Source organism: Monodon monoceros, unplaced genomic scaffold (assembly GCF_005190385.1).
Source record: "Monodon monoceros isolate NGI ecotype Baffin Bay Population unplaced genomic scaffold, NGI_Narwhal_1 Super_Scaffold_14, whole genome shotgun sequence".
In the NCBI taxonomy this organism is placed as follows: domain Eukaryota; kingdom Metazoa; phylum Chordata; class Mammalia; order Artiodactyla; family Monodontidae; genus Monodon; species Monodon monoceros.
In genome coordinates this window covers 28,411,798-28,426,509 of record NW_021703770.1, presented here as the reverse complement: position 1 = coordinate 28,426,509, position 14,712 = coordinate 28,411,798, and the positions used below count along the sequence as shown (strand labels likewise).

Genomic DNA, 14,712 nt, shown 5'->3' with positions numbered 1-14,712 from the left:
ACCCTGGTTTTCCTGCTGAACTACCTCTCTCGATTCTCAGCCTGAGGGGTACTTTGGGGTTGACCCCATTCTCAGGCTGTAAGGGCGCACACATAATGCAGACTTGGTCAGAGAACCACCTTCCCCGGGCCATAGTAATTGGCTTAGGGATAGGCAAAACCCACGTTTTGTCAAAAAGGACCCAAACAAGCAGCACAGACACCTTTTCCACTGTACCTGATTACCTGGCTGCATAAAGCTTAGAATAACCAGCAGCCATTATGACCACTGTGTAAAGAGCTTCCCTGAATTTAAAGCTAATACAAAAGAAAGCACAGCCAACAGGTTGAGAGAGATGACATCAGGTGAGCCTGATGACATTGTTTGAGCACCTGTATCCAGTTATGCATGAAATTAACATTCCTCTGGGCTTTATGGTTTTATGGCCCAAGGCATTGCCTTTATTAAGCTACAGCTGAGCTTCTCGCTTGCAGCAAACTTCACCAGTTCACCTTTCCATTGCTAAACTTTGGAGGTAAAAGTTTTATTTCATTACATTTATTTCCTTGTACTTATCCTTTGGCATTTCTTCATTTCTTAGCCTTCACTGAATTTTTTTTCCATGACAAAATACCAATTTACAATGAAAGAAGAAATAGACAACTACCTCCTACATGCAGGCTTTCTGGATTTTTGCAGCTAGAAATAATCTCCGCTTCCTTTAAACTCCCATGAGACTTTATTTCTCTAATATTTCACTTTTTTCTAACATTTTTGTTCTTTATTCAACATGTAATGCTTCTTAAGACATAGTCTACATCTGATTCAATTTTGTACCCACACAGCATCTAATGCATTTCCTTTATTAAATTCTTACCTAAAATTGGAAGAATAAATAAACAAACAAATGTAGTCAGTGCAAACACTATCTTAGTACCACTCTAAGCCTTTTGTTGTCTTTTAAAATTCAAATAGGGTTTCTTTTGCATTTTAGGAGTGAAGAATTTCCAGAAACTTGCTTTCTGTTGTGGAAAAGAGCTAAATGAATCCAATAAGTAAACAAGTACAAAAAGCTAGTTATAAAGTGCTAGCCTTTAATATTATTGTCTTACTAACACTTGATCCCTTAGCTCTGCCTCCAAAACGGCTTTTAAATTACCTCCCAAGCTCCTTTGGAGAGCACAGTCCTGAACTCTGCCAGACAACACTGCCAGGGTAATTTCTGAAGGCAAGAAGAGCAAAGCTATTTGTCCTGGGCAAGCACACGCAAAGTCAGGAGGGGAAAATAAAGGGTAGCAAAGGGTAGCTGACCATTTGGAATTGAATGGAAAACACCAAAAGATATTAAAGTTAGCTTATGAGCAGACGTCAAAGTCAAGAAATGGTAGAAGCAACTCATATGTTTGGCAGAGGGCACTTCAAAGAACTTTGCTAGTTTCAAAAGACTCTCCCCAAAGCTCTTCGGGTACTGCCTCTTGGCATCTGATACACACCCAAAGAGAGGAAAACGTATAGACAAATCCCAAACCTCGAAATATGATTCATAAACTAGTTTCTCGTTTACTTTATAGTCAAGAACGCATTTTAAAATTCCAGATATGTACTTTCTGTATTACAGACTCTGCAACCATTGTAGTACCTCTTCTTTCCCTCACAACAATCCTGGGAACTTGATGCTATTCTTTTCCTCTTCTTACTAATGAGGAAACTGAAACACAGAGTAGCTGTCACTCCTATAACATCACTTGTCTAGGAAGAGAAGTGAGAATTAGAACCCGAGTCTTTTGACCCTAAATCTGTGATGTCCAAGGAGAAAGCTTCTTTCAGCTCACAACAGCGAAGCATATTTCAATATGCATTTAGTATACACTATTCATGTGTTCTTGAGCTCTTGAAAATAGGAAATGTTAAGAATCAATGTCTGCTTTAAAATTATAACAATGAGTCATAAGAAAGGTGAGCATAAGGAAATATTTGGGGGAAAGAAAGGGGTTAAATGGCTTTCTCTGTGTTTCATTCCAATCTTCTGATGTTAGAGGAGTGTGAATAGTTATATATTTCCTTATTCTTTTCCTTCCTCTACATTTTTTTTCTCTGGTGGATTAAAAAGACAGATACTGAGGTGACTAGAAAAGCTAGATGAGATTATGCTGTACTGGACAAACTAGCTTGTTTAGGAAAGACTTAGGTTCCTTTCATTAAAGAAGGCACATTTAGAGAAGAAATGCTCATAAAATTGACAACTCAGAGGATGAAATGAGAGAGCAAGCCAACTGTGTTGTGGTATCGCTTTACTTTTTTAACAAGGGGGTGTTCTTGAGAAACCTTGAAAAGGACAGAGTTTTATTGAAATAATTCAGAACTGTAATTTATGAGATTTATACTCACTAGAACATAATAGAACTAAATTCTGTTGTGAATTTAGTTCACATCTCTCTTTCTCTACCTGAAAGAACATTTAACACATCTGTCTACCTGACATTTCAAAATTCTGATTTGCCTTGTGAGACAGACAAAATCTCTCTGACATACCCACTGAGTAAACTGTGTAGGAAGGAGGAAATCTGTCTGCCTCCATTTGGGGGAAAAGACTGAGGATACTGACTGAGGACATGAGGCGGGGTGAAAAGCCCAGATAAAGGAGGGAGAAGTAAAAAGATGTAGAAAAGATTTAAAGACATGCGAAAGAGATGACAATAAAACCAAGATCACCAGTTTGTACTTAAGTTATGCACTGGCGCTCTCTGGCTGATTATTTATCCATATGGTGGTGTATCTTCCCAACTGGGCTGTGAGCTCCTTTCAACTCCAGCACCTAGCTAAAAGTTTTTCTCTGCCACTAACTGCCAAAAATCTTTGGCTGTCTACGCATCAGAAAGAACAAAATGGAGATTTTTTTTTTTTTTTTTTTTAATGTCCAAAGACAAGATCTCTTCCTATCTTTTGTGAAAGCCTTAACTGAAAAGAGAATTATCCCACAAGGGAAAAGGAGGAGAGGTAAGTGCTTTGAGGGAGTTGAGGGAAAGAGCAGAGAGAGGATGAGCTCCCTCTGGCCCAGGGAGCAGGAGAGAACCAAAATTTTTTTTTTTTTTGCGGTACGCAGGCCTCTCACCGCTGTGGCTTCTCCCGTTGCGGAGCACGGGCTCCGGACGCGCAGGCTCAGCGGCCATGGCTCACGGGCCCAGCCGCTCCGCGGCATGTGGGATCTTCCCGGACCGGGGCACGAACCCGTGTCCCCTGCATCGGCAGGCGGACTCCCAACCACTGCGCCACCAGGGAAGCCCGAGAACCATAAATTTTATGAAGAGCGGGACCTCAAGAAAATGGCAGTTTCTTACATGCTAGGTGGCAAGATAGTGAGAGCTCTTTGACCTTCAAGGACCCAGATCTTCCTGGACACTAGCTGGTTGAGCAGTAACCAGTGTAGATCAATGAAAAGTAGGACCTTCAGATGCTGTGTTGTCAATACAACATTCAGGGCTGTTGCAGAATTCTGTTGTAGGGAGAGTTCAAGGTGTGTCTAAGGCTACAATTCCCATTAGCCCTGCAGGGTGGGAGATTTGGTTGGATTACGTTGACTCAAAGGAAACATCTCCTGCACAGATGCATTTTTGGAATAAAAATCATAGCTGCTACATATTTCCAGTGCTTTGAGTCTTTCACGGCATCAAAAAGGAAATATAATTTTATAGTAAAGTTTTTCTTTCTTATTGTTTTTAAAAATATAGAAAATTATAATGAGATAAATGAGACATAACTTCACAATCCAGAGATCGCCACTTCAGAATTCTGGTTTATTATTCGTTCATTCTTTCTATTATCTATCTGAAAGACCAAAATGTTCTAAATGCTCTTTCATAGAAAATGGAACATTTATATAATTGTAATCTCTGTCATCTATTTCTGCTACATGTTGTATCTTCCTGGTAAAAAACACATTTAAAATTAACTTTGTAACCATATGTAGAACAACTACCTAGAGTTAGCTCTATATATCTAAATAGTTTTAATGCCAACACTTTGTGACTAAAATTTCATCATTCTTGAGGGATTATTTTTCCTAGTCATCATTCTTTTGTTCCATAGCACATCTTCAAGTAGATTACGCAGGCAATGTTGGCAACCAGTTAGTTTTCTAGGAAACAGCACAGTATGGTGGTTTTTAAAAAATACGCATTGGCCTTAGGTCACACAGCTTAGGCTTTGAATTTCTACAATAAGTGATCTTGTGACTTTAGGATATTTATTTAACATTTCTGAGACATAAAAATAACTACCTCCTAAGGTAACTGTAAGGATTAGATAAAACCATCTCCTCTGTTAGCCACTGAACTAGACTGGAAACTCATACATTTTCAGTGACTAATAGGTGTTATTAATATTATTCCAGGAGAAACTATTCCACTATAGCCTCTGTTGAAGAGTTAGATCCAGATTTCAAAAGCTCGATCAATGTATTTCACAATCCATAATAAATTTTCAATACTGACAAAATATCATACTACATTATATGTTTGATGGTATACCTAAGGCTATACTTTATTTGATTGAGAAAAGGCAAGCATGTCTTCTATTCATCACTGTAATTCAATTTCTAGCCACAGCATTAAGGAAAGAAAAAAAAAAGACGTGCATTGGAAAGAAAGAAGTAAAACTGTCTATTTGCAGATGACAGGACATTCTACATATAAAATCCTTAGTAATCTATTAAAAGGCTACTAAGAACTAATAAGTTAGTTTATAGGATACAAGATTAATATACAAAAGAAACTGCATCTCTATATACTTGCTACAAACAGTTGAAAACAAAATTAAAATAGCAATACTATTTACAACATTAAAAAACTATAGGGCCTTAGAGTCTTGGGGCAGACAGGACATAAAAAGTACCAACCCTAAAAGAAAAAAAAAAGTTTTTTAACAACCTCTGGAAGTGGAGGAAAGAACATGATTATTTCTATAGCTACAACAGGGAACGCCTTCAAAAACCCTCTCACTGCACTCCTTCCTCTATTGTACGAGAGTTTGCACTACAGTCAACATACAAGGCTTTCTCCTGGTGCTGAATGGGTCCTCAGAAGAAAGTATAAGTCCAGGATATGGGCCTTTTAACTTCATGGTCAATCCTCACCTCCACATTTGCTTCTCTGAATTAAAAATATCATCAAGATCAGTTCCTCCTCCCTCAAATATGGGACAATGCTCTGTAGAGAGAGTGTCCTTGTTCATTCAATCCATATTTATTGGAGGCTACTTTGTGCCTAGGCACTGTGCAAGTGTTGGAGGTATTATCTGAAATAAGATATACCCCTTCTCTCAATTTGGGTATCAGATGAGAAATTAGTCAACGGCAACCATGAAGTATTAGAGAGGAATGAGTAGGATATGATAAATTGAGAGTATTTAGGAAGAGCATCCAGTCCACCTCTGAGTGGTGGGGATGGCGTATTAGTGATTCCAGAAAGATGATGGGAGGTGGATAGGTGAAGCAAATTCATCTGAACTGCAGTAGCAAAATATGGCGTGTAAGTGACCCATTCCTGGTTTCCTGTGTAGATTTTTCTCTGTTAGCATAACAGAGAAATAGCATATTTGTTATTGAGGAAGGAGTCTCTTCTCATTCCATCTTACCCTAGAAGTTTCAAATCAACACAATTTTAATTTTAATAGTAAAACCCAAAAATTTTCACCAACTGTTATTTGGATAAGCCAAAAACATTACATATTTCCCTCCTTAATGACTTCTTTAAAAATTTCATATAAAATAGTGTCTTACTGATGTTTCATTTTTTCTTCTTTCTTTTGTTCCCTTGACCTCCTGTCTTATTAAATATGCATCATTTTGGTGTTTCACAAACTGTTTGCTCAATACTGAGTGGTAAAATGAACAACAAATACACAAAAGGATATCATAATTGCCCTATGTGACCAGTATCTTCTTAGCATCTCTTTAAGTCAGTAATTATTCTGTCCGTTTACATAAATGGAAATTCTTCCAAACACAAGTCACTGAGATTTAAGGACATTTATAATGTTTATTACCTATTCCAAACCATGCTTCATCCTCCGAATGATTTCACATCCAATCTTGTTTTAGCACAATTCAAAACCTTTCTGAATTATAATGTCTAGCAGTAAAAACTTCATCTCTAGCTGAAGAAGATAGCTGTTATAAAATTCTCACCATTCTTTACGAGAGGGTGTGCATTAAAGAACATATCTATCCACTGAACATTCATTTATCCTAGGTGCCAAGATTGTGCTGGGAATATGGTGATCAACAAGGTAGACACAATCCTTACTCTCTTGGAACGTACATTCTAGTCAAGAGGAGCAACATTAAATAAATAACTGGATAATAAGTACATATATCCATAAATACATACTTACATATATGGAGTTTTTATCTGAATCTAACTCCCTATCTCCCGGATGTCTTATCAAGGCAACTAGTACACCTCCTATTTTCTGATCACCAGATCCCACTAGGAGAGTGTCATCAGTGTAGTTGTCCAGCATGAAACCTGGGGGATGATGACATAGTCAAGGGACCTCTGGATTATATGTTATGGTGCAGAACCAGAGAGTTGATCTTGCCCTGAGACAAGAGAGTAAATTGTCCTGCTTTTCTATCAAATAAAGAAATCGAATACCTTCTGCAGTTTTGTGTTTATAGAGACAATGAAAAACACATCTGGCCAATAAATAGATGCATACCAGGTGTCAGGGGCTGTCTTGAGTTGTTCCAGTAATGAGGTCACCTTTGAAAAATCAACTGCAGTTGGTGCGATCACCTAATTAAGCTTTTGAGAAGCCTCTGTCTTTTTCCAGTATCCATATAGCTTGTGCATAAATTAAACAGGTGAGTTAAATGGGGGATGTGATTGCAGTCACTACCCTTGCAACCTTCAAGTGTTCGCTGGTAACACTTTTCTCTATGATTCCTCTAGCGACGTGATGTTGCTTTGGCTCACTTCTTGTTACTTTGCTAGGGAGGTTAAAGTCTAGGTCTTTGGGGAGTATTTTGGTTTGTTTGTGTGTTTTGAGGGGTGATTTTCTGCCTTGAAAGCCTGCATGGTAAAGTCAGAGAGTTAATAACAGCTGCTGAGTGTATGTATTCTAACTCTTCACTCAGGAAGGGGAAAATTAAGTACAGAATGGGTTTGCAGAACCACAGCGCCCCTTGTGACACTGATTAAGAACAGAATTTCTATTTATCCCCTGCCAGCGGACCACAGTGCACTCTGGGCTAGAATTAGAATGCAACAATCCCCAGAAAGATCTGGGTATTTCCCTTTTCCTGTGATAGTCACTCTGGTAAATAATTGCAGGTCCTTTGGGGGAAAATGAGGAGAAAGAATTAAGTACTTGTGATGGAGGATCCCTCTCTGAGTGTACCCAGACTCCAGTGTTCTAACTCAGGTCCGGAAATTAAGTGAAGAGCCATGATTTTTCTACTGTGATTTAAGTCAAGTCCATTTTCACCATGACAGAAACTACCTGTAGATTAAGCAGGACCTTAGTGTGATATCCAAGTATCCAGTCCAAAAGAGACCATGACTTTTTAGCCAATTCCAAAGATCACTGTGTGTCCCACTTTCTGTGACCATTTCAGCCTTATCATCCACTATGAGAATCACCCACCTTGACTCTGGTGGTTAAGTTGCTACCTGCCTCCTCCACCCTGATAATCCTTTATTTCCATTAAATCCTAGAAACCATTTCAGTGTCAACATCTCCTACCTTCATTCGTGGCCAAAGAGGAGAGACAATGCATCAGTCAGTGTCTTGATGGAAGAATAGTCTTCTCAGGGACCGGTAGGGAGTAGGTAAGCCAATCCTCCTTGATAATGTCACTCTAATATCCCTAGCTCCATAACCTCTCACATACCCTTTATATTATACACAGGAACTTCTAGCATCTCAGCTTCATTCAGTATAGTACCTGTCAAGACCAGGATTTAGATAAGCAAGTGAACAAACCATTAGAACCTTTCCCACCTATTCAAGCTTGTACATCAAACGCAGACTCTCTGATAATTACCCCCACATTGATAAATTATGTCCCTCTTTCTTCCCTGGGCTAGCAACCTCAGAATACACACACACACACACACACACACACACACACACACACACACACACACACACACACACACACACACACACACACACACACACACACACACACACACACACACACACACACACACTTTCCTTCCCCTGGATCTTGCTGATATAATTTTATAACAGCCAAATATTGTATTATGTAGGCATGTGGCTCATTACTATTAACTAAACTCTAGATCCAATTAATTTTTTCATTAATTTCCTCTTTTTGTTCCTGGACCCAATCCAGGGTACAACTAGCTGTCATATCTCCTTAGTCTCCTTTGGTATGTGACGGTTTCTTAACCTTTCCTTGTTTTTTATGACTGTCAGTTTTGAGGAATACCATTCTGGTACTTTACAGAATGCCACTCATTTTGAGTTTGATATTTTGTAGAATTGTAACTTTGGGGAAATAATTCTACAGAGATGAGTGCCCTTCTTATCACATTGTATCAGGAGGTAAAAAAAAATCCACGTGACATCACTGGTGACGTTAACCTTCATCACTTGGTTAAGGCGGTATCCACTAGAAGGTTGCTACTTTCCCGTTTCCATATTCTATTCTATGGAAGCAAGTCACTAAGTTCTCTGGGAATTTTAAAGCTAAAACAAGTGGAATAGATTCAATATATATTTAAAGGAGGGATCCTTGGACTATGCAGGTTGTAAGGAAGGCTGTCTGCAAGGTGGGTAATAAAGCTGACACAGGAGAGAGAAGTTGATGAGAAATGGACAGCATCATGATAGTATTTCCACATCCTGAGGTTCAGAGAAGCCCCCTGCCTTCTGGGGGGCACCACTATTGTGCCAGAAAATCTCCCTTTTCACCTAAACTAGTTTAGGTTGGATTTCTATATGTACAATTAAAAAGATGCCAAGTAACATACTACCTCACTGGATGGCTATGAGAATTAAATGATAAAAAGTATGCAAAGTGAGTGCCTACTGGAGAATGAGACATAGAAATACTGATAAATGTTGGATATTATTATTATTAACTGATGCAGGTTAGTATTTTGTATCTATTATATTCAAATGTATTATGGAAATAAATTAATGGTCATGAATTTCTTGACAATACTTGAAAATCTGAGATCACATGTTAAGAATATTTATTATTGTAGCATTGGACTCAATGAGAAGTGAAAAGAGTTGCAGCTTTAACAAGACCTTGCTGCTTGTTCAATAACTAAGTCATGTTTGTGTTAGAATTAGAGGCAAGAAAAGAGCAGCCTGATATTTGAAGTGCATAATTATCCACATTCTTTTTCCCAGAGGAAAGGGCCATCAGAGCTAAGTCTTTTAGTCAAGAAGTATCTTTGATTCACATATATTATGAGCATCCTTAATGTCCCATGACTATTACCTAGAGCAGTTTTAGCCTTGAAGTGCAGAGAGAGGGGGAAATGAACATTTATATCTTTAGTGCATATCACTAGTTGATCTGTTATGACATTTATCTATGGTCATGAAATGAAAGAATAATTTGGGCATTAATGACTTTGATTACTCCCATTTAATTCTCCATTTCATATATTTTTTTCACAATGGGAAAATAATAGGTATAAAAAGACAAGCTTTTAATAGCTCTTCAACGAAGCCATCATGATATTTCCATTTCTCTTAAAGAGCTCAATTATGAATTACTTCACATTCCTAATTTAGTTCTGATTTTCTAAAAGCAAATTTAGTATGAAAGAAGTGCAAGGGAGAGGCAGCCCAGTGTCCAAGTGTCTAAAATGGGCTCTTTCTATGTAATAGAGGCAGAATATGCTCAGAGGTCAGTGCCAATATCTGGGAAAATTAGAGATGCTTGGCAGTGTGGCACAGATCATACTGAAGGCATTCCAACTTCAAGTTACCAAGAAGTTTGGTTAGAAAACATCAAGGAGGGAAGAAGGGGCTACACTGAGCTATCCCCAGACAAAATGGTGAGACAGGCAAAGCCTACATGCCATGTCATCCTACCCCCAGCATCAGCCCCCTCCATCCTTTCTCCAGTTCATGAAACTAGGGACTTTGTGCTTAGACCCATTGTTTCAGATCTAAACATTCACCTCCCTTTATAATCCATTAATGCATCAGCGAACATCTATCGAACAATGGAGAAGATAAAAATACACACATATATAAATTTGCCATAGTTCCAATCCTCCATGAATTTGTGTTTCAGTGGGGGAGGAAAAACAAGTATATAGATAATGAAAGCAAATGGGAGAGTGATGTAAGAGAAGGACAAAAACTGCACTGGTGAGATAAAGGAGAACTAGGAAAAGAGGAATAATCAGAAGTATGGATTAAGAAGGTGTGGTGTCCAGTCAGAATGGCCATCATCAAAAAATCTACAAACATGCTAACACATATATATGGAATCTAAAAAAAAAAAAAAAAAGGTTCTGAAGAACCTAGGGGCAGGACAGGAATAAAGATGCAGATGTAGAGAATGGACTTGAGGACACGGGGAGGGGGAAGCTGGGACAAAGTGAGAGAGTGGCATGGACATATATACACTACCAAATGTAAAATAGATAGCTAGTGGGAAGCAGCCACATAGCACAGGGAGATCAGCTCGGTGCTTTGTGTCCACCTAGAGGGGTGGGATAGGGAGGGTGGGAGGGAGATGCAAGAGGGAGGAGATATGGGGATATATGTGTACGTATAGCTGATTCACTTTGTTATACAGCAGAAACTAACACACCATTGTAAAGCAATTATACTCCCATAAAGATGTTTAAAAAAAAATCTACAAACAATAAATGCTGGAGAGGGTGTGGGGAAAAGGGAACACTCGTGCACTGTTGGCGGAAATGTAAATTGATACAGCCACTATGGAGAACAGTATGGAGGTTACTTAAAAAACTACAAATAGAACTACCATATGACCCAGCAATCCCACTAGTGGGCATATACCCTGAGAGAACCATAATTCAAGAAGAGTCAAGTACCACAATGTTCATTGCAGCTCTATTTACAATAGCCAGGACATTGAAGCAACCTAAGTGTCCATCGACAGATGAATGGATAAAGAAGATGTGGCACATATATACAATGGAATATTACTCAGTCATATAAAGAAACGAAATTGAGTTATTTGTAGTGAGGTGGATGGACCCAGAGTCTGTCCTACAGAGTGAAGTAAGTCAGAAAGAGAAAATCAAATACCGTATGCTAACACATAGATATGGAATCTAAAAAAAAAAAAAAGGTTCTGAAGAACCTAGGGGCAGGACAGGAATAAAGACACAGATGTAGAGAATGGACTTGAGGACACGGGGCGGGGGAAGGGTAAGCTGTATGAAGTGAGAGAGTGGCATGGACTTATGTACACTACCAAATATAAAATAGATAGCTAGTGGGAAGCAGCCTCATAGCACAGGGAGATCAGCTTGGTGCTTTGTGACCACCTAGGGGGGTGGGATAGGGAGGGTGGGAGGGAGATGCAAGAGGGAGGGGATATGGAGATATATGTATACGTATAGCTGATTTACTTTGTTATACAGCAGAAACTAACACAACAATGTAAAGCAATTATACTCCAATAAAGATGTTAAAAAAATAAAAATAAAAGAAGGTGTTGTGTGAGAAATGCTGAGTGAGGAGTCCTTAGAAGACCATGTGCAAAGAAGTTAATGAGGAAGATTAAGGAAAAGGTATGGATTTGATGATTTTAATATAACTATAAAATGCAGTTTGAATGAAGTGATTCATCGATTGCATTCATTTATTCATAAACAAATACTAAAAAGGGGAACAAGCGAATTGCAGTGATCCATATGAAGACATAATACATTTACTATAAGAAGGTCAACATTTCTCCTCTATATGTTCAGGATTGGAGGCAAAAGAGAAATATCTCACTTTTTATTGTCAAATGGTTTACATAATTATCAGGTATGTTAAATAAAAAAAGAAAGAAGGGGCTTTAAGAATATGGAAAATGTCCTTTTCCCATAGAGACAGATTATCTACTGGAGGCCTCAGCTGACTGAAGGCTCATTAGAAGACTTTAACGAGTGGCACCACCTTGGAAGTATCTATGGCCCCGAAATAAAGACGAAAAGGCAACGGAGAGGGACTAACTGCTACCCTTAGGCAGGCAAATCAAAGCACCTCTTCCTAAAAAGAGATAGGAAAAATCACTTCTAAGCATCATTATCCTTTTGCTCTTTTCTGAATAACTCAAATCAACCGATATCCCACCACGGGCTTGCTGTCCTTTTTGTTCTATGGGGAAACCTGCCTGTGGTGGATACCTATTATTTCTATCTTGCAAGCATCCCTTATCCCTTCTTCCGCTGACTGGATACTTTATTTCCTTTTGAGAGGTTTCTTCCCCTAGAGGATGCACAAGGATAGCCAACCAGGCTCCTTTGACAAAGACTGACCTGCTCATCAGAACACAACGTTTGCTCTCTTTGTAAGATCGCAAACTTTGTCATCTGTGGACTCTGGACACAGTCTGAGTCAGTCAGACACAGTCAGACACAGTCTGATGGAGAATGAAGCCAAACCAGAAAGCAATGCTGAGAGCAAGTGAGAGAGAGAAACACATTCTAGCTGACGTTGTTAAGCCTCGGATAAGGCCAACCACCCCTTGTACTTCTGAGTTACATGGCCCAGGGAATTTCCTTTTTTGCCTAAGTTAGTTAGAGTTGAGTTTCTGTCACTTGCTATTAAGAATCCTGGATGCAATATGTTTCTGAACTACACCTTTGGGTAGGAAATCATAGTCTTTACTGTGAAATCAAAATCTGCCCGTCTCATGATTATGCTTAGTATGCATGCTATAGCATGAAGATGTTCAGATAATCATACCCACCTTAAGATTAATTACTGAGAAAGGAAGAAGAAAAACAACCGGGATGAAGACAAAGTATATTTTTCATTTTCTTTCACTACCTACAGAAAGGAATGGGTGAGTTGTGCTGATACTCCAAGGGAAATTCCATTTTGATTTTCCCAATGAATTGCTCATGGAAAATCAGGAAAATGGTGTTGTCATGACAAAGTGGCTCTAGTCCTGGAGATGACATCTATCGGAGGCACACACTAAAGGAAGAAGGAGTCAAGAAGCTGGAGACTAGCAAGTAAAAGGTCAGACATTAACTAATCAACTATTTTGGGCTAGACATGGCACTAAATTTCAGTGGGGAGGGAAGGAGGAAACTTAAGAGGGAGGACAACTTGGTCCAGATAGACACATACCACTCAGTTCTGTGAAAAAGCACAACTACATTACTGAGTAGGGTTAGCAAAACCGCATTAATTTGTAACAATGGCAAACGAAAGTAGGCTTGCAAAGAATCTGAACTGTGAGATATAAAGTACATCCCCAGTGACTGCATTGTTCTTAGAAGATTCCCAGTAAATTCTCTCTGAATGAATGAATAAAAACGAAACACATCACTTTTAATAGAATACACACAATCTAAGCTGTGAATGTTGAGAAAGAAATTAGGGGTAAAATAATGGAGAACAAAATTCATATTTGGCATTTTCCTATTCTGAGCACTCCACAGAGAAAAATCTATTTTTTTTCTGCCCTTATCAGGTAAAGCTGTTGATTCAGGGGAATAGGTTATGCGGAAACCATGGAAGTTTCTAGTCAGGCGGGCTCTGGGTTCAACACTATCACTCCAGGCAAGAGATGAGTGTCTCTGAACTTCAACGTCCTCTTCTGTCAAATGGGAATAATAATGATTCTCTTACGGGATGGTTGTGAGGGGTGAGTTAAATAAAGACAGGAATTTGACCCAGGAAACTTTTGTAACTCTCATTTTAAGAGACGAAAATTTTCAAAAGTAGATTATCGGGAATTAAGGTAGAATACACTGAAAATGAATAGTGGGCATAGTTTGTTTGCAGGTGAGGCGGCTCTGAGACCTCGAGGCTGAAAGAGCCGGATGCTCAGGACACCTAGGACGCTTCCTGGCCCGACGTGGCAAGAGGACCGACCCCTCTCTGCGCAGGGTCACCAAATGGCCCAGTTCCAGTTTAGGTGTCAGAATCCGTTCATCTCCAGTTTGCGTCCTTTTCTTTTTGCAATTTAAAGTCGGACTGGAGGCGCAAGGATGGAGGTAAAACGTGCGTTAAAAAAATTACAGTTCAGATTACAAGGACAACAAAATCACCAAGGTCAGGGTGGGTGTCCGCGAACTATGCAAAACCCTGCGGAATGAGGAGTCATAAACGCTCTGAAAAGAATTCTACATTTTAATTTTAGAAGCTCTTTCCAAAGTCCCCTACAGCCTGCCGCTTGCCACCCTTTGGCCCCCTCTCCCGGCTATTGATCATCACCCTCCTTTCCTCCTTTTTCCTTCCAGTAAAAGTAAGTATCCAAAAAACTTTAATTCTTCTCCAGAAGTCCTAAGCCAATTTCGCAGTCGCGGAGCTTTTTCATTGCTTTTACCCAACTTTCTTTCGTTTCTTTGGCGAGTACCTGAAATTAGGGTTGCCGGATAGTCTGGAGCCCTAAATCAGGGAAGCGTGGGTCTTAGTTCCGGCGAAACCCTCTGGTGCCTGTGCGGGAAGCTCATTTTCCCCCCGGGGTGGGGTTCAGACTGCCGGCAGGGACCTAGCAGGGCGCTCGCTCAGGTTCCGAGCCCAAGTCCCTGGCGGCGG

At 39.4% G+C, this 14,712-nt stretch overlaps 1 protein-coding gene across 5 annotated transcripts in view; it reads left to right on the top strand.

The window, feature by feature from the left end:
* The window catches only part of OXR1 (oxidation resistance 1), a 719,190-nt gene that overhangs the window by 245,515 nt on the left and 458,963 nt on the right, over positions 1-14,712 (top strand). For 3 of the 5 annotated variants that reach the window (XM_029222490.1, XM_029222488.1, XM_029222483.1), the window contains exons 9-11: positions 7,695-7,808; positions 11,592-11,741; positions 12,997-13,185. The exons of 1 other annotated variant lie outside the window; for it this stretch is intronic. The gene's annotated coding sequence lies outside the window, so the exon portion shown is untranslated. The remainder of the gene's footprint in view (positions 1-7,694; positions 7,809-11,591; positions 11,742-12,996; positions 13,186-14,712) is intronic. One more of the 5 variants, XM_029222484.1, reaches the window with a different exon arrangement.